The sequence below is a fragment of the Chlamydotis macqueenii genome, chromosome 4 (genome assembly GCF_036417535.1).
Source record: "Chlamydotis macqueenii isolate bChlMac1 chromosome 4, bChlMac1.mat, whole genome shotgun sequence".
NCBI lineage: Eukaryota > Metazoa > Chordata > Aves > Otidiformes > Otididae > Chlamydotis > Chlamydotis macqueenii.
Genome location: NC_141559.1, coordinates 21,660,363 through 21,683,154, shown reverse-complemented (window position 1 = coordinate 21,683,154; position 22,792 = coordinate 21,660,363). Strand labels below are relative to the sequence as shown.

The 22,792-nt window shown below is 40.7% G+C and overlaps 1 protein-coding gene across 1 annotated transcript in view; it reads right to left on the bottom strand.

Annotated features, from left to right (window-relative positions):
• Positions 1–22,792, bottom strand: part of ADGRL3 (adhesion G protein-coupled receptor L3) — a 553,885-nt gene that overhangs the window by 332,922 nt on the left and 198,171 nt on the right. The window lies entirely within an intron of this gene.

Sequence of the window (22,792 nt, the reverse complement as noted above, 5' to 3'; positions counted from 1 at the left end):
AAGTTAAGGTTTCATTTCTCTGGTGAATTCTTCATGTAATTTGACAACAATAAAGCACTGTTCATGTTCATGAGGTTAAATACAGACCCTGCCACATCACTGGAGACGCTATGGACACCAGGCTCTCTAAGAGTCCACCACACATGTTGCCTCTCTTTGTGCATGCATGTTTCTTGCAAGAGATGGTTTGCAACAGCTTTTAGAAAATGGTAGTGGAGTTAATGTTTGTCTCTGCTTCCTCAAGCACAAACTATACCCACTTCCCCCATCACAGATAGATGATGTGACCCAGAGCAATGACTTGAAAATTTGGAATAATGGCTGTAATCCTCAGAGTTTGATCTTGTGAGACTCGAACTGCCCAGAGCTCCCATATAAGCCATTCAGCAATGAGATTTCTCTGCTTCTGCCAACGGACATTTTATAGCACCTCACAGGACTGAGCTCTGCCTGGTCTTTTGTATCCATAAGCCATGTGATGTGGCTTGTCTAAATCACTAACAAAAATCAAATCAGACCAAATCATGCACTGTAAGTGTGACAGCCAAACAGAGCCCTTCATCTCAAATAATAAGACAGCCGCTCACAAAAAGCAGGAGCGCTAGTACAGCATTTCAAAATACATTTTGGCACTGTACAACAGCTACAGGTTGGGAGCCCATCACCAAGGGCTCATTCCTGCAGACTTCTGCAGTGTGCCATGGTACCAACAAGGAGGAAAACATGTATGATGGCCTGCCTGCTTCATGCCACCCTATGCTCCTGTCTCCACAGCTGCCATGCACCTGGAGAGCCTGCTGTGCAGCCCCAAGCAGTGCTGGAAGCAATGCTATCAAGAAGAAGGAAGATCAGCACACATAGTCAGTCCCTTTCATCCCAAGATTTCAGCTTCTTCTGCTCAGCCTCTGCTCTTCTGAGTCAGGCTGCCATCAGCCCTTAGAGAATCATAGAATAGTTAGGGTTGGAAGGGACTTTTAAAGGTCATCTAGTCCAATCCCCCTGCAAGGAGCAGGGACATCTCCAACTAGATCAGGTTGCTCAGAGCCTCATCCAGCCTGGCCTTGAATGTTTCCAGGGATGGGGCATCCACCACCTCTCCGGGCAACCTGTTCCAGTGTTCCACCACCCTCAGTGTAAAACAGTTTTTTCCTTATGTCCAGTCTGAATATACTTTCCTCTATTTTAAAACCCATTGTCCTATCACAACAGGCCCTGTTAAAGAGTTTCTCCTCATCTTTCTTATAAGACCCCTTTAGATACTGGAAGGCTGCTAGGTCTCCCTGGAGTCTTCTCTTCTCCAGGCTGAACAGCCCCAATTCTCTCAGCCTGTCCTCATAGGATAGGTGCTCCAGTCCTCTGATCATCTTTGTGGCCCTCCTCTGGACCCCCTCCAAGAGGTCCACATCCTTCTTATGCTGAGGGCTCCACAGCTGGATGCAGTACTCCAGGTGGGGCTCCATAAGAGCACAGTAGAGGGAAAGAATCACCTCCCTCAACCTGCTGGCCACGTTTCTTTTGACGCAGCCCAGGAAGCAGTTGGCTCTCTGGGCTGCAAGCATGCATTGCCAGCTCATGTTGAGCTTCTTATCCACCAAAACCCCTAAGTCCTTCTCCTCAAGGCATCTCTCAATCCATTCCCTGCCCAGCCTGTATTTGTGCTTGGGATTGCCCCAAGCCATGTGCAGGACCTTGCACTTGCCCTGGTTGAACTTCATGAGGTTCTCATGGGCCAACCTCTCCAGCCTGTTAAGGTCCCTCTGGATGCCATCCCCTCCCTCCAGTGCATTGACTGCATCACACAGCCTGGTGTCGTCAACAAACTTTCTGAGGGTGCACTCTATCCCACTGTCCATGTCGCTGACAAAGTGCTGAACAGACCCAGTCCCAGTACCAATCCCTGAGGAACACCACTTGTCACCAGTCTCCACCTGGACATTGAGTGGTTGACCACACTCTCTGAGTGTGGCCATCCAGCCACAGTAACTGTGTATAATCTTCCACAATAATATCCAGTGAGTTGTCCATCTGTCAAATCCATGTCTCTTCAGCTTAGAGACAAGGATGTCGTGTAGGACAGTGTCAAATGCTTTGCACGAGTCCAGGTAGATGACCTCAGTCCCTTATCCACCAATGCTGTAATCCCATCATAGATGGCTACGAAATTAGTCAGGCATGATTTGCCCTTAGTGAAGCTGTGTTGGCTGTCACCAATCACCTCCTTATTTTCCATGTGTCTTAGTATTGCTTCCAGGAGAATCTGAGTATTGCTTCCAGGAGAATCTGCTCCATGACCTTGCCTGGCACAGAGGTGAAACTGATTGGCCTGTGGTTTGCTGGGTCCTGCTTGTTCCCCTTTTTAAAAATGAGGGTTGTATTACCCCTTTTACAGTTGTTGGGAACCTCACCAGATTGCCATGACTTCTCAAATATGATGGACAGTGGCTTGGCAACTTCATCCGCCAGTTCCCTCAGGACCCGCAGATGCATCTCATCGGGTCCCATGGACTTGTGCACCTTCAGGTTCCTTAGATGGTCCTGAACCTGCTCTTCTGCTACAATGGGCAGTTCTTCATTCTCCCAGTTCCTGCTTTTGCCTTGTGCAACTTGGACAATGTGGCTAGAGCCCTAGTCAGTGAAGACTGAGGCAAAAAAATTGTTGAGTACCTGAGCCTTCTCCATGTTCTGGGTAACCAGGTCACCCATTTCTTCCCAAAGAGGGCCCACATTCTCTCTGGTCTTCCTTTAATCCTCAACGTACCTAAAGAAGCTTTTCTTGTTGCCCTTGACATCCCCAACCAGATTTAATTCTGTCAGGGCTTTGGACTTCCATATGAGTGTGTAGAAGAGGAACTGAGCTCTGCTTATGTAGGGTAAACCCCTCTGTAGTTGGAGTGGAAGCAGCAAAAACATAAATGGAGACAGACAATATCAAGACTGTGTTTTGAAACAGGAATAGCAAATTTGAGATTTTTAAAAGCACTTATCGTCATCAAGAACATATCACGGCTTAAATCAGCATATGAGGGCAGCTTTAATCCAGCAGTTAGCCTGAAATAGCACAAGATCTAGTCACCAAAACCACAAGATGACACATTGCATGTCTGCTCTTACAGCTCCTTCATTCCCATCACTACCTGACCCAACAAAGATAAAGCTCAGTTGGGCACTTTTACACACACAGCGAGTGCCTCTCCAAAAGGCACAGCCAGGTCTGATGAGTTCCTGTGGGAGACAGGAGATAGGCGAGACTAGGGCTGCCACCCTGTTATTTGATATTGGAGATGCAAGGCCCAAGGCTCTATGTTTCTGAACAGTCATTTATATGTGATTTCAGTAACTGTGTATAATCTTCCACAATAATATCCACAATCAGTGGGGATGTCAATGTTAATTACTTAACTTTAAATACAAAACATAAGGAGATGCCCTAATTCCATTTTCAGACAGTTTTACCCTGAACATTAAACATTATTCAGCTTATTAAAAACAACAACAAAAATCACTTTAGCACAGTCATCTTAAGGGACTTGCATGTTTTAATCATCATTTTTTAATTAGGCTAAAAAGTAGAGTATAAATCAAGGCCCCCTTCAAAAGGCATAAAAAAGGCTCCATTCTTTCTTTGACTGAAGTGCACATTATGCTGAAGTGTTAATGAGAGCAAATGAGAGTAGCAGAAATCAGTCTCCTGCTAATTTAAATAATTTGTAGTGGAACACTTATAATTAATAATAGACTTCTAGAGACATCTACATTGACAAATACACACATGCTGCACTCCTTTACGTCATCTCTCCTCAGTACTGATGTACACTTAAAGGTGCTTTCATACCTCTTTACCTACAAGCTGGTTACCATCAAGAGCTTGCATTTTTGTAATGCAAGGATATATGCTGAAATATGAGAGGATACTGATATTTCAAGATGGAGGAAGCCAGTAACAGCAACACAGTTCTGCATTCAGATCAAATGTACTTTGCACTCAGTTGTACTGTAGAATTTGTAGGAAAGAACGCATTTTTTAAACGTATATTATTATTCAGGTTTTAATTTCTCTATCTCTGAAGTCTACAGCTTAATTGTGTTGCTTACATGTCAGTGGCTGTCAGTTGACACATAAATCCAAATTAGACAAAGGTATCAAGTACATCATGGAAGAATGCATTTGTTTATCTTTGTGTTTATCTATATGTTTATTTATGTTCCCATAGACACTGGAGATGACTACTTGGAAACTGCAAGTCATTAAAGCTGTTGGGGTCTTCTGCTGCTGCCCATCCATTCTTCTGGCTAAATCACTCTGACCAACTTTGTCTTACAATAGGCTTAGAAGAGCATTAAAAAGGGAAGGGCAAACGACCTCACAAAATGTGAAACCCACCAGACAAGGCACCTGAGTTCTTGCTGTCTCTTTGCCATACAAGTCTGACAAGAGACATGAGCAATTCTTGTGCTTGTAGAACCTTGTCTTCCTGTACACACTAGCCTTAGTAGTCAGGACTGAAAAATAATCTGCATAGTAAACAAAAACACCATTCATTTTTGCTCCTCAGATATATTTGTTTCTAGCTACCGTCTAGTAATAGCTTTGTTGTTTCTAGCATGTAGCATGCTCTGAGGTCATGAAAAAGTTGCATTCCATCCACTACTTGTTATTTATACATTCTGCATGCCTTTGCTCTGGCTCCCCAAAATCTGCTCTATGCTGACATCAACAAATAGTATCAAACACTAGTAGGTGGCAGCATTCATTTACTAAACTACCTCATGATGTCAAATCAACTGAATTTATTTCTCAAGTGTTGCCCACATCAGCACAGGCCTAAATTCGTTGCCTCACCCTCCTAAGACAGGCAATCTCATTTAATTTTAATTTATTTTAAAACCCTGTAATCTCTCTCAAAGCTCATCGCATTTCGTAGCTGTTCCAGCCCCCTGACTCAGCCTACATTTCTGCCACACATACCAGCAGCCCTTCAAAGAGCAGCAAGAGCAACAAGTGGCTAGTGAGAGAGGAAGAAGAGTACTGAAGCACTGAAGAAAAGTAGGAAGGCAACAATGGAGGAAAAGGCAAGAAGCATGAAAAGTAACTGAAAGCATAGGATTTGTGCATACAACAGCCCAGTCCTACCACCTCTGTAAGAGAGATTTTCCTGTTACTTAATTGCATCCACTATCAACCTCGTGTCCTTTACAGACTAAACCATTACTAATGTAACTAGAATTAAAAAAGATGCAGGCAGTGCTGCCAGAGAAATAAGTCTCTCTCCACTGGCCACAACCCCTTAGCACACAACCATAACTTTTGTTAAGTTAAAAAGTAGCATGAATCTTGCAAGGAGGAAACAGGAAAGTAAAATAAAGCCTATCATGAGAGACAACTTGATAGATACACGCACATCACTATTTGTAGTCACCCAAGTCAAATTCTTATTTGTCTTAGGCAGCAACTTTAAGTCATGTCTTCAAAAGGTTCCTTGCACTAGATTGACAGCAACACAGGTTTTTTACTTTTCAACAGAAGTTGAAAGCCTAAGGTAATCACTTATTTCTACATGTTAGGTCTTTTAAGAAAAACACTAAATATCACAAGATCTAAGTCAATGATGATATAAGTTCAGTGATGCAGATGAGCTTTTTCTGCCTAACACATGGTAAAATTTTTTTAATTTAAATAGTCTAGTCACCAAAAAGCAATTCTGAAGTCATCAAGTACCTTCTGGAACTTTATTTTGAAATGATTTAGGATAATGTTAGACTGAAATATTATTTCTAAAAAATCTAAAAGAAAAAAATAAAACATTTTATTTGGACTCATGATGAAATATAGTTTAATCTGAGCTGGTTTTAAACAAGAGTTTTCCTCCTGGAATTTTCCCCTTAGTTAGAAAACTGACACCCCACCCCCAAATGATTTAAAAGATATAACTATTTTTCTTCTTATATTGCTCAAATTTCTGGCCTGGACATCAAATATAAAAATCACATTTTTCATGTGCATCTGTTTTTCTCCATCCACTGAGGGCAAGTTAAATGTAAGAGGTTTCCAGGAGCCCTCATAATGATACAGAGTTTTTTTAACAAGCACATATTGAATACGTCTCCACCAAAACTCAGCCAACAGCTGGCTCTGATGGGAAAAATCATGCTGCAGTAGGAAAAATGTCAAACCTCAAAATAGGAATTTTATTTTTTTTTTAAATCATGAGTCAAGTGAATTATTCCCTCTGTGAAAGTTTTCAGCATTTTTATAGAGTGTCTTTAACATAAGAGTTCCAGAAACTATTTGCATCTTAGAAAGGAGCTATACATGTACACCGTTTCTGATGATAACCCTACTTGCTGTTAAACTAGCTGATCCAAAATTTGGGAAATACTTAATAAGAGCCATTAAGGGCAAAAATTACTTAAACTAAATATTTTTCCTGGATGATTTTCTTGGACTGCTCAAAGATAATTCTCCACAGAGGTGGGAAGGAAGCAGGGGATAGCTTAGACTTTAGCAAACACTAGGATGCAATGAACAACAAAGTTGGGTTTAGTCATTTTTATCTCAGTTTCTTGGGGAAGAGTATCCCTGATACCATATGCCTCTCCCATTTCTAGTGATGCACACAAAGACCAGCTGTTGCTTCTAAAGACTGTATCTAAAGAGATACCACTCTGTAACACCACTCTATTCACCAGGCAGAAAAGTATCACGTAGGGCAAGGAATGACACCAAAAAGAGTGTTATTCTGAGACAGACTGCCTCCTCAATTTATCATCATTCAAGACCAGTCAGAGAAAGTAAGCAGCCCATTTTGAAAATAAATGGATTAATCAATGAATGAATAAACCCTCTGAGCCCAGGTGAAAAGGGGGAGAGATTGCCAGGGCATTAGAGTTTTACAGGTGTTGTTCTTTGCCTTCTCCCCTGGAAATCGCACAAGGAGAAAGCACTCGATGATCAAGAAGCATCCCACACGAAGCACACCATGATGTGTTCAGAAATCGATCCCCATTCAGCATACAATGTAGTGCCTAGTTGTGCTGCTGCTGTGCAGCATCCCCAAAAGCAGATTTACAGCATTACTGTGACAATTCTTTGCTTCCCTCTCACAACTAAGTGACCTTTGGGAGAGATTGTAGCTGAAACCACAGCTGCGAAAAATTACTCTGTGTTAGGAGCGTTAAGACACGCAGATACCTATTCCCTCCTCAGATTCTGCACTCTTAACTTCTGCTTTTCACTTACGAAAATACTGCTCACATCTACAAATGGCAGCTCTGAGGTTTCAGTACATACCATGTAATAATACTACGTTGTTACCAAAAAAGGAGAGCTGCCCACATTTCAGACGCATTCACGCAGATTTCCTATGTAAAGCCGTCAAGTGGAAACCACATCATCCATAAAAATCTAATGGTGAAATGTTTGCAGGGAAGATAAAATAGTTGATTGCACCACCACCACAAAACAGATGGAAATAGCAACAAATGACAGAGAGGAATAGATGTTGGCATAAGGAAGATTAAATGAAATGAAAAATGAAATGTACTTAGACAGTACCTAGTCTGCAAAGATGTTGTGCTAGATACTCTACAATTATCCAGCAAGCAGTCTTTGGCTCTTAAGACTTCAGAGTACAAACGTGATAAAGTTATAGCACTTCAGCAGCGGGGCATAATGCCATGGGCACTCGGATTTTAACATTTCACAATTTTTCTTTATTGCCTTTGCAGACTTAAGCTTGTATTAGCAGCAGAATTAAAGGTGGAATAAAATAAAAATAGCATAGGATACAAATACTAATAGCAGCAAGCATATCCATAAGGTACACAGCACACCAGGTGGCTGCATTGGAAATCAACATTGATATATTCTACACATGTGAAATTTAAGGTATTCAAATTATGACCCAAAAGGAATATAAAAACAGTTGCAAAGGACATTATTCTGTTTCTATTTCACAATTTTTTAAAGTGTTGCAAATTAACCTAAGAAAATTTTCATACCATCTCCTAAACACAAAATGGGATTTGTCTGGGGACGGTGAGAAGCTTTGTACAAATACATTATGGTATTTTAAAAAAATATATAAATTCAAAGCCTGGGAGGAGTTATTTTTGGAAAACACAAGAACTAAAGTATCAGTTTACTGCTAATTCACTGTCCTGCCCAAATGCAAATAAACTCTGTCCTTTAGGTCAGGTAAATGAAAATAGTCTTTACAGCCTTCTACCAATAAAGGGCATCTGTCAAATTTGCAACACAGAGATGAAAAGAATCTGAAATTTAATTCTGAAACCCCAGACTGAAACAACACTGTGCTTTAATTTAAACACATTATACTGCATAGTTATTATTAAGCTCTTCACTCACAGTGTAATTTAAGTGCCATTTTGATATTCTGTTTGAACAAAGAGGTGTCAAATTAAGGAGACTGGTGTCAAGTCCAGAAGCTTTGTAAAAATGAAGCCCTCTCTGTAATAGCAGAGACAGCATCGTTACACAATTTTAGTGATGCCGTAGCATTTGCCTTATAGACCCCTATCTATGAAAAGACTTCCACAGCATCCTCATTCTGCTTGGCCATGAGTGCTGTTGACAGATTATATGCAATCAGCACCTAATACTATAAAACAACTCATGCTGTAATGGTCACGTGAAGCACATGGCTGTATGAGGTCTCTGCAGGACTGAATCTGCATGGTCACACCAAAAGCCCATAACTTTGGCTTCACCAATTTCCCTCAACATTGACTGTTGACATTCAAGGCCAGAGAGGACTATGACCCCTACAATTAGTTCCCCTCAACCTTGCTAATGCAGAGAAGAGGAAGAAATTGGGCCAGCAGATGCCATCCATATGAGGAAGCAGCAGGTTAACGATGAACCAACTGCATATCAGAAGGGCTGATTTTTTTTTTCTTGTTTTGGCTCATTCTCCAAGGGTATTGAAGCCGGTATGAGCTTGCAGACCATGTCTGCTGGATAGTATCCTTGTAACCACTTTTAGCCTGTGGTCCATTTGGAATTCTGTCTGGCAAAAAACAATAGCAAGCATAAATAATTCAATTTCTGCAAGTTGCAGGGAAGTGAGCAGCCTGGCAGTGGAGACAGACCCTACTAGCTTCTCCAGTGAAGGAAAGAATCCAAAATAAGAAATCAGCCTCCATTGTTTCCTTTGCCAATGAAACAACCTATGTTTTCAGAATGATAAAGTTTGTTTAACTATTATCTCCCCACCAAGGACCACTACAGAAATCTCTTTGGACTATTTCTAGAAGTACAGGGACAGACAAGTTTTCTGACTTTTCACATCTTTTTGCACTGGATGCAGGTATGTCAGGAAAAGACTTTCCTGATGTCAATGTCTGATCTACACTGAAGTTGCAGAGAAGTGTTAAGTAAGATGCTTTCTCAAGTTCGTCTCTTCCTGCTAAAGGGATGGTTTGCATGTGCCACGCCAACAATCTCAGCAGTCACATAACCTCCTAGTCATATAACAAATCATTTACTGTAGCTCTCCATTTGAAAGGGACCCAATTAATTAGCTGGCCACCAATTAATATTCAACAAGGAACAACATGAAGAGAGGAATTGTTCAGAACAGCACAGGTCTTGAAACAAAGAGCATGCTTTTCAATCATATACCTCTACATTCAGGCCAGTATCTTGCTTCAGTGAATGTCTATTTTAATACATAAGCTATTACATTCACTAGCAAGGCATACTGTTGACACCTATTCAAACCTGCTCCACTTTGACATGACAGTCTTGTGTGTTCTGCAGGCTTCAAGTGAGTGTTCAGATATATTCAAAGCATTACAATGCAATGTATTCGAGAGCATAAGGCAAAAGCTTTGTTTCCCAGAACCAAGTCTGAAGGGCAACACTCCCCTGAGGACCTTGCAAACAAAGTTACCCTGGAGACAGCCTCTGAGGAACAGTGACAATTCTCCACAGACAAGATGATCTACTGAGTTTGGTATTTAAAGAGAGGGGCAGTGGGAGATGGGTGTTGAGTTCTCTGCTTCTTGTTTGGGAAGTAGGAAGGGAATGAAGGTGAGGGAGGGAAAAAGAAAAGTTGATTATCGTGTTTGTAAGTTATTTAAGGATCTTTACAATGAGAAAAGTCCTTCACTCCCTCTACTATACAATAGCATCATTTTACTGGCATGAAGTACATAGCTTTCACAGTTCATTCACTTTCTTTGCATGATTATCTCCTAAACTTTGCTTTGAACTCTATAATCTAATAAAAGCAGAATGTGATCTGTGTCTCTGCTCAAGAACTGTAGTGTCTGCATACATGGTCTTCATTTTGCACAGTTTAATTTAAATGATCAAGTCTGGCACCTCCTCTCTTAGCCTGCTGATGGAAGGTGGATCACCCCAGGAAATGCATTTCAGTCAAGGAACGCAACCAGGACAGAAGAACATATACATGAAGCCATTGGATTTGCAACTCACCTGAGACATCACAGCAAAGCAAACTCCAAGTCAAAATACACTTATTTTTCAAATGTTCTCAAAGTCACATATTTGGTCACAACATTCCCCCAGACTTCCCCAGAAAAAAAAATACCTTTTCTATAACTCTTCCCACAGCTCTAACTAACATTAGTATTAATTTCCAACTCTAACTAGCTCTTTCCCTACAGCTTTAACTAGCATTTCTATTACTTTGCAGGTAGTATAGCTGGTTGCTATCTTACATGTGTATTTGGCTTCACGCATAATGCTGTAGTGGTTTAAGCATTATTAGTGTATATCAGCGTATTAGTGTATAACCACCAATGAATATATTTATAAAAACTAAGGAACACTTGGGAGCTCTGCAGTTACCACCTCCAGAAGACATCCAGATTGCCATATCCCAGTATAAACCATCAAAAACATCACACACTGTGGTGAAGTGTACTAAAATGGTCTTGGCACCTAAACTGGTTGCAAGTCTAACTCTCACAGAGTTTTTTACCTCACATCTCCCAAAAGTTTACCCTTTTTAATGCACTGCATTTTCATGAGTGCTAGACAGTCTGATCTTGTCTCCTTGTATCAACTTTTCTATACCCTAAGCTTGTCCTTCTTTCAGCTTCTCACTGTAATGGCATTCCAGAGTGATGTTCAATATGCCAGCCCTCCTGAAAAGTTATTCTTGATTGCATTTTGCCAACCAGCCAATGATGGATAATGAAGTTCAACACGTCAGCACTCCCCCAAGAGCTGGAGAATTTCACGTCATACATTTACTGTCCCAAAGGAAAGAGGTTGTATTTGTGCAAGGGTTAAGGCCCCAAGAAACAGGGTTCTCGCCAGTTGTTCCATGGTTCAGAGTCTGCATAGCCTCAAGATGTGAGGCTAATCAGTGCAGAACCTAAAAAGTTAAGTTAGTATGCTTTGTAAAAACTGCTGGTTGGTTGGAGGAGAAAGACCACAATTCAATACCTAGTGGGAGAAAGGTAGGAAGAGCTCAGATATATAGGTGAACAGGAGACAGTCAGCATTACCGGGACAAAGAGTATACAAGACAAAACGTGAATCCACATCAAGCCAGATTTCAAAATAGAGTAGTCTTATGTTCTGGAGCCTGCTAGGAAGCTTTTGGCACCAGTTTTACAAATCATGGCATATAGCAAATAGTCTAAACCATTTGGGTTTCTACTAAACAGGATTCCCATCCCCATTCTTAATTCCGTTCCCCAAGGACACTAAACAGAGCATACAGATTCATCCATTTTGTGCCTTGTCTCCTCCATCTTATTGTCTCCCACCCCTTTAATCTAAGGCTCCTGTGCATTCAGGTCTGAAACAAGGATTGTAGCTGTCAGGATGCAAAGACATGCTTGCAGTGCCTCACAGCGAATGCTCTGTATTAGAAGAGGTAGAAATACTAAGAACATGCCAAAATAGCTTCTCACAAATAAGAGCTCAACAGGTCCCAAAATTTACATCCAGATCTGTTTTGTCAGACACAAGCATAAAGGTAAGTAAGTACTTCTTTTTTTTTATGTCTGTCTGATACTGTTACACATGACTTCCAAGCACTTTTGTCAGGAGGGCTCAGAGACTCTAAGGTGTCTGCTGATGAGACAAATTCATTATGTATTTGGCATCTGATCAAGAGGCCAAATTATTTTTTTTCCGATCAAATTAAGGAAAACAACTAAACATTATTAGATTTCTTAGTGCTCAGAATTCCCCCAGAGTAATATCTAATGGTAAGATTTGTAATTGCATATGCCTATAAGATTACAAATTGTGGTGACATGTCAGATTTCAAGTCACATCAATGAAATGAAGGTGTGTTAAAAGCTCCCTGCATTATTCTAAGTTTAGACAGACCAGCCCTCTATAGCTTTATTTATATATACAGTGTGAAAATTATATATAAAGCGCGCGCGCGCACACACACACATATATATATATACATGCACACACACACACAAATGAACTCGGTGACCTGGACTTTCCTACAACTATTACAAGTAAGCATTCTTCCTTAAAACATGCTACAAACTACATATACATAGAAATGAGCAGTGATGCTGGCAAAATATTAAGTGATAAATAGGACTTGGCCATGAATCTGTCTTGCAAAGTTGAGCCTGGAGGAATAAGGAGAATTCCTGCTCACAGGAATGCCTGTCAGCACCAGTGCTGAATGCTCCCCTCCAGCAGAGGAGCAGACATGTTGGGAAACCAAGATCATGCATTTTGAGACATGCATGGCAAGCAGCAGCTGGCATGGTTACTACCAGCCCCTGGCTTTGTAGAGCACCACCCTGGTTTTCCCTGCCTACAGAGGCACTGCCACGTGGGTTTGTTGAGCCCCACCTTGAACTGCAAAGGAGCTAAGCTTCCAGGCCCACTCCAACTCAATGTGACTAGCACAGCCAGTCTAACCACCTTGCATATAAAACAACATGCACATTTCCCCATCCACCCTGCTAGAAACAGGAGGCTTACACAAGACTGACATACCAAAGCTAGTTTTCTTTTTGTCATCTGCTCTCTTGATATTAAAGCAACTCTTAGTGCAGCCTCCAGCATTTCAGTAATAGAAACAAAACACTGTGGATTACAAATTGGAGACAGATCTTCAGCAACAAGAGCTGTAAAGAAAAATTAAAAAAAAAAATCATAATTTAAATCAGCAGCACTGATGACTGCTAATTGTTCCTAGAGGAGTTTGAAGAGGAAAAGCATCCCAAGAGAATAAGGACTGAGTGCAACGCTGCAGCTCTTGGGGCAAGGGAGCAGTCCACAACCTATGCAACTCACTGCAAGCACTATGCAAAGACAAGCCCAGAGTACGATCTCTTCCATGTTACACTCCAGTTTTCCCCAAAATAACCTCTCTTTGCTGAGCAGAACGAATTCAAAGTGCATTTACATGGAATTACTGACTTGCCATGGGATTTGGATCAGACCCTAAAAACTCAGTGTTAAAATGTCATTTTTCAATGGCTCCACATTCTGGAGATTTAAGAACAACTGATAATTTGACTGAGCTTCTAAAAATACATCAGGTATCTCAGTTTTTACAGATTATGGCATAGGAGGGAGTGACAATTACCTTAGCTCTTCCTCTGCCTACTCTAATGCACAGACTGACTGGGGAGTACCTTTAGCATCCATGAATCTTACATGAAACAAATTCACACCTCAGGATGTGTAGCAAGGCACCCAACACTATCAGATGCCGCAGAAAGTAGCCCAACATGGCTACGCACAAGGGAATAAGTTATAGTAGATGCTGCTCCGATTACAATTCCTTGAGTTTACAGTATGCATTCAATGCATTCAACACCGTAACTAAAAGCCCACCAGCCCAGTGCTATGCTCTCTGCGATGGGCAGATATTGGCTAAAAACCCACTGAGCATCCCACAGCTTGGAGCAAATTCATGAGAGAACAGAGATGATCCTGCCAGGCACTGGGGGGAAAATTTGGTGGGGGCTGCCCAGCACCAAACAATTTCCTGGAATCAGGGAAATTCAGTGTGGGGAAAAGCTTCTGAACTCTACAAAATGTTTTTAATTTCTTCCCTTCCCAGAGTGTCTTTCCCAGATGAGTTACTCATTGAGCAGCAGGAAACTTCTTCCAAATTCAAACAAAACCACATTACCAAACAACATAACCAATTCAAGAAATCATGATTAATAAAGGAACCAACTGAAAAACAGTGAATGTGCCACAGGGTAACAAACATCAGATGGCTCTAGGATTCATTTAACATAACTGTGGAGTTGATAAAATGGATGTTAGCGATTTCTTCTAGGGAATCAGCAGTTTCATTTGCAATAGAGCTTCTGCTTGCTGTTCTTGCTGGACCAAGGGTGTTCTTCCTAACCGAGAAAAACAGCAGATTTGCCCAGATCTTGTGGGAGCAGGTTAGCAGCAACTGAGGAGGTGGTGCGAGAATGAAGGTGGCCATAATTCATTCCCTCGTTCTCACTCTTTTCTCATTTTAGCTTAAAGTACTTCTACATGCCCAGCTTACACTGATGAGAGAACTAGAGCCAGACAACCCACAGAAGTAATACTTTGTTCTTCCTCTTCAACTTCAATGTTTTAAGCTTAGCTGAAGTTTTTAGGGAAAGAAATAGGAGTGACATTGCATCTGTGGGCATATTCTCATTCAGAAAAGAAATGTTAAAGCTGCATGGGAAAGATAGGTCCATTAAGCTTTTGCGCTTTCAAAACCTGGCCATGGCTCTGCAGCTGCATTGCTGGGAAGAGCGACCCTGCTCTAGCACTATGAAGCTAGTTTGGCTGTGAAGCTGTCTTCAGGTCCTGCACTCCTTCAAGTCTTGGAGAAAAGACACACAGCCTCATCCACCAAGCCCCTTTACACAGCCCAGAACAGCAGGCTCTCTGGTAGCTTCCTGTCATCTTCATCACATAAAAGCTTTATCTGGAAGTTTAGTATCAACAAAGTATTAAGTAAGATTAGCAATTAGCCAAAGAGATCTCAGTTTTCCCATTCAGGTAATAACACAGTAGGTGAGAGCAAACAAGGAATGGGTAGGCAATCATCTCCCCTATTCACTGGGATGAGGAAAGGGAAACTGTCCACTTCTGCTCCTCCTTCTACTGCACCAACCTCCTTCAACTTCGGCTTGCCCCACACCAGTCCCTTTGGAATATCCTCTTGCATGTCCAGGAAGACAGGGGACAAGCTGTCTTCTCACACGGAGAGATAGCTGCAGATATGAAAATATTCCTGGTGCTCCATGGTATCTCTAGGTATTGTCTAAGGGACACCTGTATGCATATTAGTCAGCTTTGACCCACTACATTTTTCAGTCTCGGCTTCTTGGGATTATTAACTCCAAAGGGTTGTATAAAAATATATTTCTGATGTGTTTATTAGGAAAAGTCAGGCATGTTTTTTCATTTGCTTGGAGTTTTTTTGTTTGTTTGGTTGGTTGGTTTGTTGGAGGTTTTTTTTTAAGTATTTACATCTAAAGCCAAACCATAGTAATCATATCACAGACACTGGTTACATGGGAAATTATCATGGTTTTTCATTGGGCTGCTATAATATTCCTAAATCCGAGATACTCACGAAAAGTGAAACAGTACTGGTCCCATCAATAACCCAATCAGCTAGAAGTTACTGAGAGTGTGAGTAAAACTTATTCAGAGAGTAAGTCCCTTGGAAAAGCCCACTTTTTACAGCTATTGCTTATTTATTCTGACAAGAACTAGTCAGGGACAGGGCTAGCTAACAGTGCTTGCTAGCCAGGGACTACTGCAGGAGAGACACAAAAGGATCAGTGTGGATGAATAAACTCAACATCCTCCTAAATCCCAAGAGAAAGACACAGCCAGGCACTGCCTCAGGGATCCTGTCATCTCAAAGAACAATGTGCCAAGTACCTGGCTGCTCTTCATTAATTTACTAAAAAAAAAAAAAAATTCTTTGGGAAGAGAGTTTTTTTCTGGTAACCCTTAATCAACCTTAACTGTATAAGCTTTGCCATTTGTCTTCAACAAAAAAGAAGAGTATTAGAGGTTTGTAGAAAGACAGAGAAAAAATTTTGAGAAAGAATTTTTAAGGCATCCATTGCTCTTTTTGTTTTCCTCTCCAGTACCACCCAAGCCACTTTCCAGGGTGGCTTATTTTTGCCAACACACAGCAGAGCAGGCATATCACCCTGGTCCCTCTGGTGCTCTTCCACTGCAAACTGCTGCAAACAACCTATTCTCTATTCACTCAGTGCTCACTAGGACTGAAAACAAATGCACCAGCCATAATAAGAGTGTCTGATGTGCACATTTGCATAGTCTGAACTGCAAAAAGATTAGATGGCTCAAGAGACTGGTTGTGAGCTAAGGTTTTCAGATCAAATCAAGACCAGGTCAGGAACAAATAAACCTAGTCATCCTTCTTAGCAACTGCTTGGCAGATGATATGAAATTAATAGTTAGAATTAGGTCAGTTTTTTAGACAGCAGATGTCTGCACCACAACACCCACCCATTACCTAGAGTTAATAACTGCACAAATATAATTTTTCCAGATTCAACAAAACTCCTCATCTCCCAAAGCTATTTACTCCTCTTTGTGACAAAATCTGTGTTGTACTTTTAAATTCTGTTTTCTAAAAAGTAACTTTTCTTAAAGAAGTTCACTAACAAAAACATTTTTATAATCACAGTAAAACATAATGGGGATTAAATTATGGTACAATAATTCACACTTAGCTGCACAGAGGCCATTTGGCCTTCATCTTTGTGCCTGAATGTGCTGGGCGTGAATTATTGCACTGTAATTCACATGCTGTCACGTCTTATGGCTTAATTAACGCTACAAAAAAAAAATCAGAGCGCACAGAGTTGGTCACTAGAGATCAGAAACCAGTCTTATCAGGAAACTGTTACAAATGAAACAAGCATCGGAGATTATAGGCCTGCAGGGTAACACAATTCCCCTCCTTCCTATTGCTGTGAGAGCAAGTACATTTTCTACTGCTGTTGCTCTGAAAGAAACCCACGTGCCCTGTCACTGTATGTCATATGTGTTAAGAAGCCTATAGGAAAGGATAACTTCCATGCATTAATTTGAACCCGAGTCACCAGCTGTCTTTTATAGTTCAAATCCTAAAGCTCCAGCTTCATTGCAACTAGAGTTGTGCTGACAGCTAAGGGTTGCATGTCCCATGGGAAGTGTGCTTTGGTATGACTGGCAAGTGAAAATAGTGCAAGATCTTGTTTCCCTCCATAACGCAGGAAGATGCTATGAGTAGATGCACTTGCCAAACACTGAAGAACAAAAAAAACATTATCAGAAAATCCTCTTAAAATCTCCTTCCTTATTTAGTGTGAAATTTAGACATGAAAGAAGTTTGTTTGCACACAGACCTCTGCACTGCTTAATGGCTTAAGCAAGAATTAAATTGTGTATAGAGTCTTTGCAAGGTTGAATTTCACACTCTATCAATTTATAGATCAGTCAGTCTCCAGACGAGGAACTTAACACTCCTGATTTTAGTACATTGCTGCTAATGAAAGCACTGTAGTATACACAGGACAGCCACCCCCTTTCATTAGCAAAAGCCTTCCTCGATCACTTTGTTCCACTATGGAAAAGGTGGCACAGCTGCAGGTAATACAAATGGCCAAGAATAGCAAATATTATAAATATTTCAAGGATGATTAATCTTTTAAAACAATGAAGTTAGGCAGAAGCCTTGAAGTCAACTTCACAACTATTAAAACATGGCTATTTCACAACTAATAAAACATGTCTCTTGTATTTCATTTTGACTATATAAAGGGTGTTGTAGTAAAAGGCAATTATCCACAATTCACTAGCTAACATAATACTTGTGCAAGTATGAAAGAAACACAGTATGTATTTTAAGCAGTGACAGTATTTCCACTGTATTAAAATAGTAGCGAGGCAAATGTTCAGCTCACATTAAACAGCACTCTGTCACCGAGGACCAGCTTGCTAGCATCATATATTCCCTCAAGAAAGATAATGCTACTTGCTTTAACAGAATCATTGTCACCAGGCAACTACTAGTGCTGTTCAGTAATAAATATTTCCACTGTTCCCACAGAAACTGGCTTGGCATCTGGACCTGCTAATGCCTAGAGAGATCAGCTTGACCTTCGAGCACCATCTTCCCACAAAGACAGCCCTCCTGCATCATGGTTGTCTCCTAGAAACATCAGGAAGATGGAACAGAAGCACCGAGGGTCAGCACAGGACAGCAGACAAGGTTCTCTTCCTTGCAGCTGCAATGACTTGAAAGGACTTCAAATTTCATTTTCCACTCTGTAAATGACAAATTAGTTCACCCCATCTCGAAATAATTCTCATACGGAGAGACAAGATGGCATCTGTCCCTAAATACAGGAAGGTCACTTTACAGCTATGCTACAGCTCTGCATAAATAAATTATTGGGGGCAACTTGTTTTTGGGAGTTCTGAGTTAGGCCAGCAGCCTAACTGCCAGTTTGGTGCTGTCAACTGTCAGTAGTAAGCCTTAAGCTTCAAAACAACACCAGGCTCCAGGACTTGACAGGCTTTGTCTGAACTAGAACCAATTTTAGCTTAAACTTAGCTCTACCTCCAAAATTATTTAAGAAACTTTTGCTGCACCTGCAGCTTGCTCTATGATCAGATGACTCGCATCTATCCTGTCCTAGCTGTAATAGCAAAACTACTCTAACTTCAGACATCTATTGTTTGTCCTGTAATTTCACCTAGGTTTTGGTTATATTATTAGCTGACTTGTTCTGGCTTCAGTCTTGCTTAGCTTTCGGCAATTGTCTGGTTCCAGCCCCAGAATCACATTGTATATGGAGAAAAAGATTAAGAAACCATATGCTGTGCTACATAATCACAGCAATGACTAATTTGATCCTATGGAACATCACAAAGGGAACAGTCTGCAACTCCTTACAGGGTTAAAACATATAAAGAATAACCCCAAGCAGCTGCAAGACCAAGGAGGAACCAGCTCCCACAACTAATACCACACTTTACTCAAGTAGGAACCAGGATGCTCAAACCTCACTCTCACAAAACAACTGCAGAGTGAGAGCTTAGCATCAGAGGAAACATGCCATGCCTGTTGATTTTATTGCACTTGTAACAATCTCCAACAGAAATTGGACAATTTGGATTATTGCTTTAATCTGAGTAATAATAAGTGGTTGTCTTATTTTGGATTAGACTGTTAAAGCATTAGAGTAACAACAAAAATAAAATAATCATTCTTCAATGTCCATCATGAAATTATGCACACAATACAATCTTAAAAAAATACTTTTCAAATACATAAAAATAAAACAATCTGATGGGATGACAGAGATCTTTACATTCGACAAGCCTTCAGCTCTTTTCCAAGGCCTAAAATAAGTTAATTGTTTGGAGACATGCAAAATTTCACCCCACAGAAATCACTATAGTATTCTTCCTATCCTGCTCTTAAGAGCATATAGTTCTGAATCCTTCTATTTCTATTATTATTTTTGTCCAGCAGTCTGGAAGTTTTAAGTCTCAACTCTCAGCCACACATGAGCATGACAGCAATGTGACAGAGCAGATGTATGTCTTACAAACTGCTGCCTGTCATGTCCGTCTCATTTTGGGTGAACTCTAACAGTGTTAATTTCTGGGTAAAGCAAAATCTGCTTTGTTTGGGGACAAGGGGAGGAAGGCTGAGGAAGATGAGAACAGCTGCTCATTCCAGAAAATGCCTCTGGTAAATCCACCTGTTACAGGCAAGGAGGATCAGTTTGCTCAGGTGTACATGCAGGGATGCAAGCTAAGGAGCACTTTCCTGGAGGTCCAGGATTTTGGATACTTTGGAAAAAGCTTCCAAACAGCGGCAAAAAGGAAGCAGAGGTGCAAAAGCCCTGCCCATAGCAGAGCCCTTGCAAATGGTGACAAAGCCTTTGTTTTTGTTATTCCTGCTGATAGTGGATTTTTTTTTTTATATTCCCTAATAGTGTTGATTTCCATCTTGGATAATTATTTGATTTTGTATAATAGATTTAGTTTTATCCAACAGATGCATTTACAGGCTTTCTCAGAGCTTAGAATATGGGATAGCTTTCTGGAGGCTTCCACACTGGTCCAAGTTTTGTTGCCTATGCAAACTGTAAGCTATTTTCCATTCAAGTGAAGGGTAACAGTAAAGAAAGCATCCATTACTCAATCTGCTATTGTCTCAAGTACTTCATATAGTTTCAGTTTTTTGTGAGCTATGATTCCGAGCAAAACTAGACAGTACAGTGCTTGTCTATTTGGGATACAGCAGATTAACATCAATACTGAGAAACTCCAAGGATTCATGACTTTTCCCATTTCATTATTTCTACAGCTTATCAACAAGATGACATTATACCAGGGCAGTATCCTGGAAGATTACTTTTCATCTTGCAGATCACCAATTCATACACCCTTTGACTCCACACCTGTCATCAGAACCCAAGACACACAATATAGTCCACGAAATGAGACAGCTAAAAAAAAGCCCCCTCAAAAAAAACCTAAACAATCACAAAAAAAAAAAACAAAAACACCAAAAAACGCCCTCAACAAATTGATGAGATCACTGGCCTAAGAAATCTGTCTATAATGTAGCTACCACTACAGATGAAGGGACTGTGTCAAGAAACTCAAAAAGGGAATGAGATGCAGTGAGGCCAGTCTGTAAAAGTAGTTAATATCTACTCCAGCAATCACTATAGGACAGCAGTCATTCCAGACCATGAAAAAAGAACTCAAATGCTTGAGTTAATGTTTATGTTAAACATAAAATACAAAAGCTTTCCACATGCAGTAAAAGGGGATTATTAAAAGGGGAGGGAAAAAAAAAATCAGGGCTTAACCAGACTGTTTTTATATGCAAGGTGAGGCTGTGGCATGTGTTTAAACACACATATAGTATCTTCAGGCTAGCAGGAACCTTTGCATTGATACCAGCTTGCTATTCACTTTAGGCAACCTTCTGCAGGCATTTGCAGGGAGAGGAGCAGCAAGGCAGAGCATCTGAAAGCCATCAGATACTCAGTCTCTGATTTCAAAGCCTTGGAAGCCCCACTAGACTATTTATTCCAGCTTTCGATACAACTCTGTTTTTTTTTATGCGCATGTCCTTCAGTCACCACACGAGATTAGGTGGGTTTAACTGCCCAGTGCTAGCTGACACCAAACATACTCATTGGACATCACATCATACAGTTAAACTGCAGTCTTCGCCCTTTGTTTAGTGTCATGAACATACCATCTTCGAACAACCAGACACATGCTCAGTACCTCCCTCCCCCAAAAAAGGCAACAGGACAAAGTTTTGAGATGGTAGCTGCATCCTGATCAGTCTTAGAGATCAAAACAGGAAGAACCAAATCAAGTCCTTTGGCTCAGACTAAAGATCTTCACTCTCCACCGTTCAAAGGTGCTGAGCTTCTACTGCACTTTCACTAGCGATTTACAGCGATAACACCTGTGTTTTGGTTAGATGTGTGGTGGTGAGATTTACCATCACTGACTGCTACAAAAACCACAGCAGCCACCCTATAAATTTACTTTGTAGAAGAACATCAAGGATAGAAATGTTTCCAGGCACCTAGTTTCTGCATCGCTGGTGTTTGCTCATCTGTAGTGTAATATAACTTCTACGATACTTGTGACATTTTCATTTATTGCAACTATCAGATAGGACTTTCCAGCTACAGTGACACTGCAAATTTAAAACAGAACTGCCAGAGGCATATTTAAATTGTTAATTGCTTTAACTGTTACTATTGTTTAATTATAAAGACTTACAAAACATTTACCATTTAACTTTCCTGGAGAAGAATGGAGAGCACCTTTCCTAATAGCTATTTCATTCTACCCCAATTGGTTGGCTCATTTTAAATATTCTAATTTTCAAGTCGGCCAGGACTTTTGCTTGAAGAATGATAGTACAGATAACATTTATGCCCAAAGGTGTTATAAGTGATATGAGCAGACAGGTTGTGCTCTATAAATTCAGCCAATTACACATATTTAATTTTTTAACCTCCTCCTTCGCTGTAAAATTTTGCTCCAGTGTCTTAGCACATATGCAGTACATGCAAAGCACAAAAAGTCTGATGAATATTTTAAAAGTAGTGTCCCACAGCCTACATAGAGGAAGTCATGTTATTTACAAACATGCTCCACTGACCTGTAATTAAAATGAGATCCTGGGTGGAGTTCACCTTCCATTTAAGCATCAGGAAAATCAGCCAGCCAAATTTTCCAAAGCTCTACTATGAGCATTTAGCAACCATCACTGCAAATACGAGATCATGAACCCTTCAGCATTTACAAAATCTGACAACTTACTTCTGGGGCCTACATTTGGGTTTCTCATACGAAAAAAAAAACCAAACAACCTCAGGCCTCAAAATCTTACTCCAAGGAATTAAATGTGTCAGATTTCACTGAACATTTTCCTGGCTAATAAGACAACCAATTTTTTCTCCTAGAGCTCATACATCCCCATAGCACAGCAGCTGTGCCTCACACTATTAGCTCAGTTCTCAGATGCAGCCTAGCTGTGCAGCATGGTGCTACACCTAATGACTCCACACAGCTGGGTGGGTTACCAAGTGCGCCAGGCTATGGCAACAACACTAGTTTTGGTTCTTCTCAGCTCAGGGTCACTGAGATTATGGGAGCCTCGTTTTTTTGGCAGAGCACAGAAACAACCACTGCAATGCTTGAAATCACAGTCTAACATGATGGTGAGTAAGATCCCACCCTGGAGCTGTGGCTAAAGGGGATATACAGCCCCTTACTGAG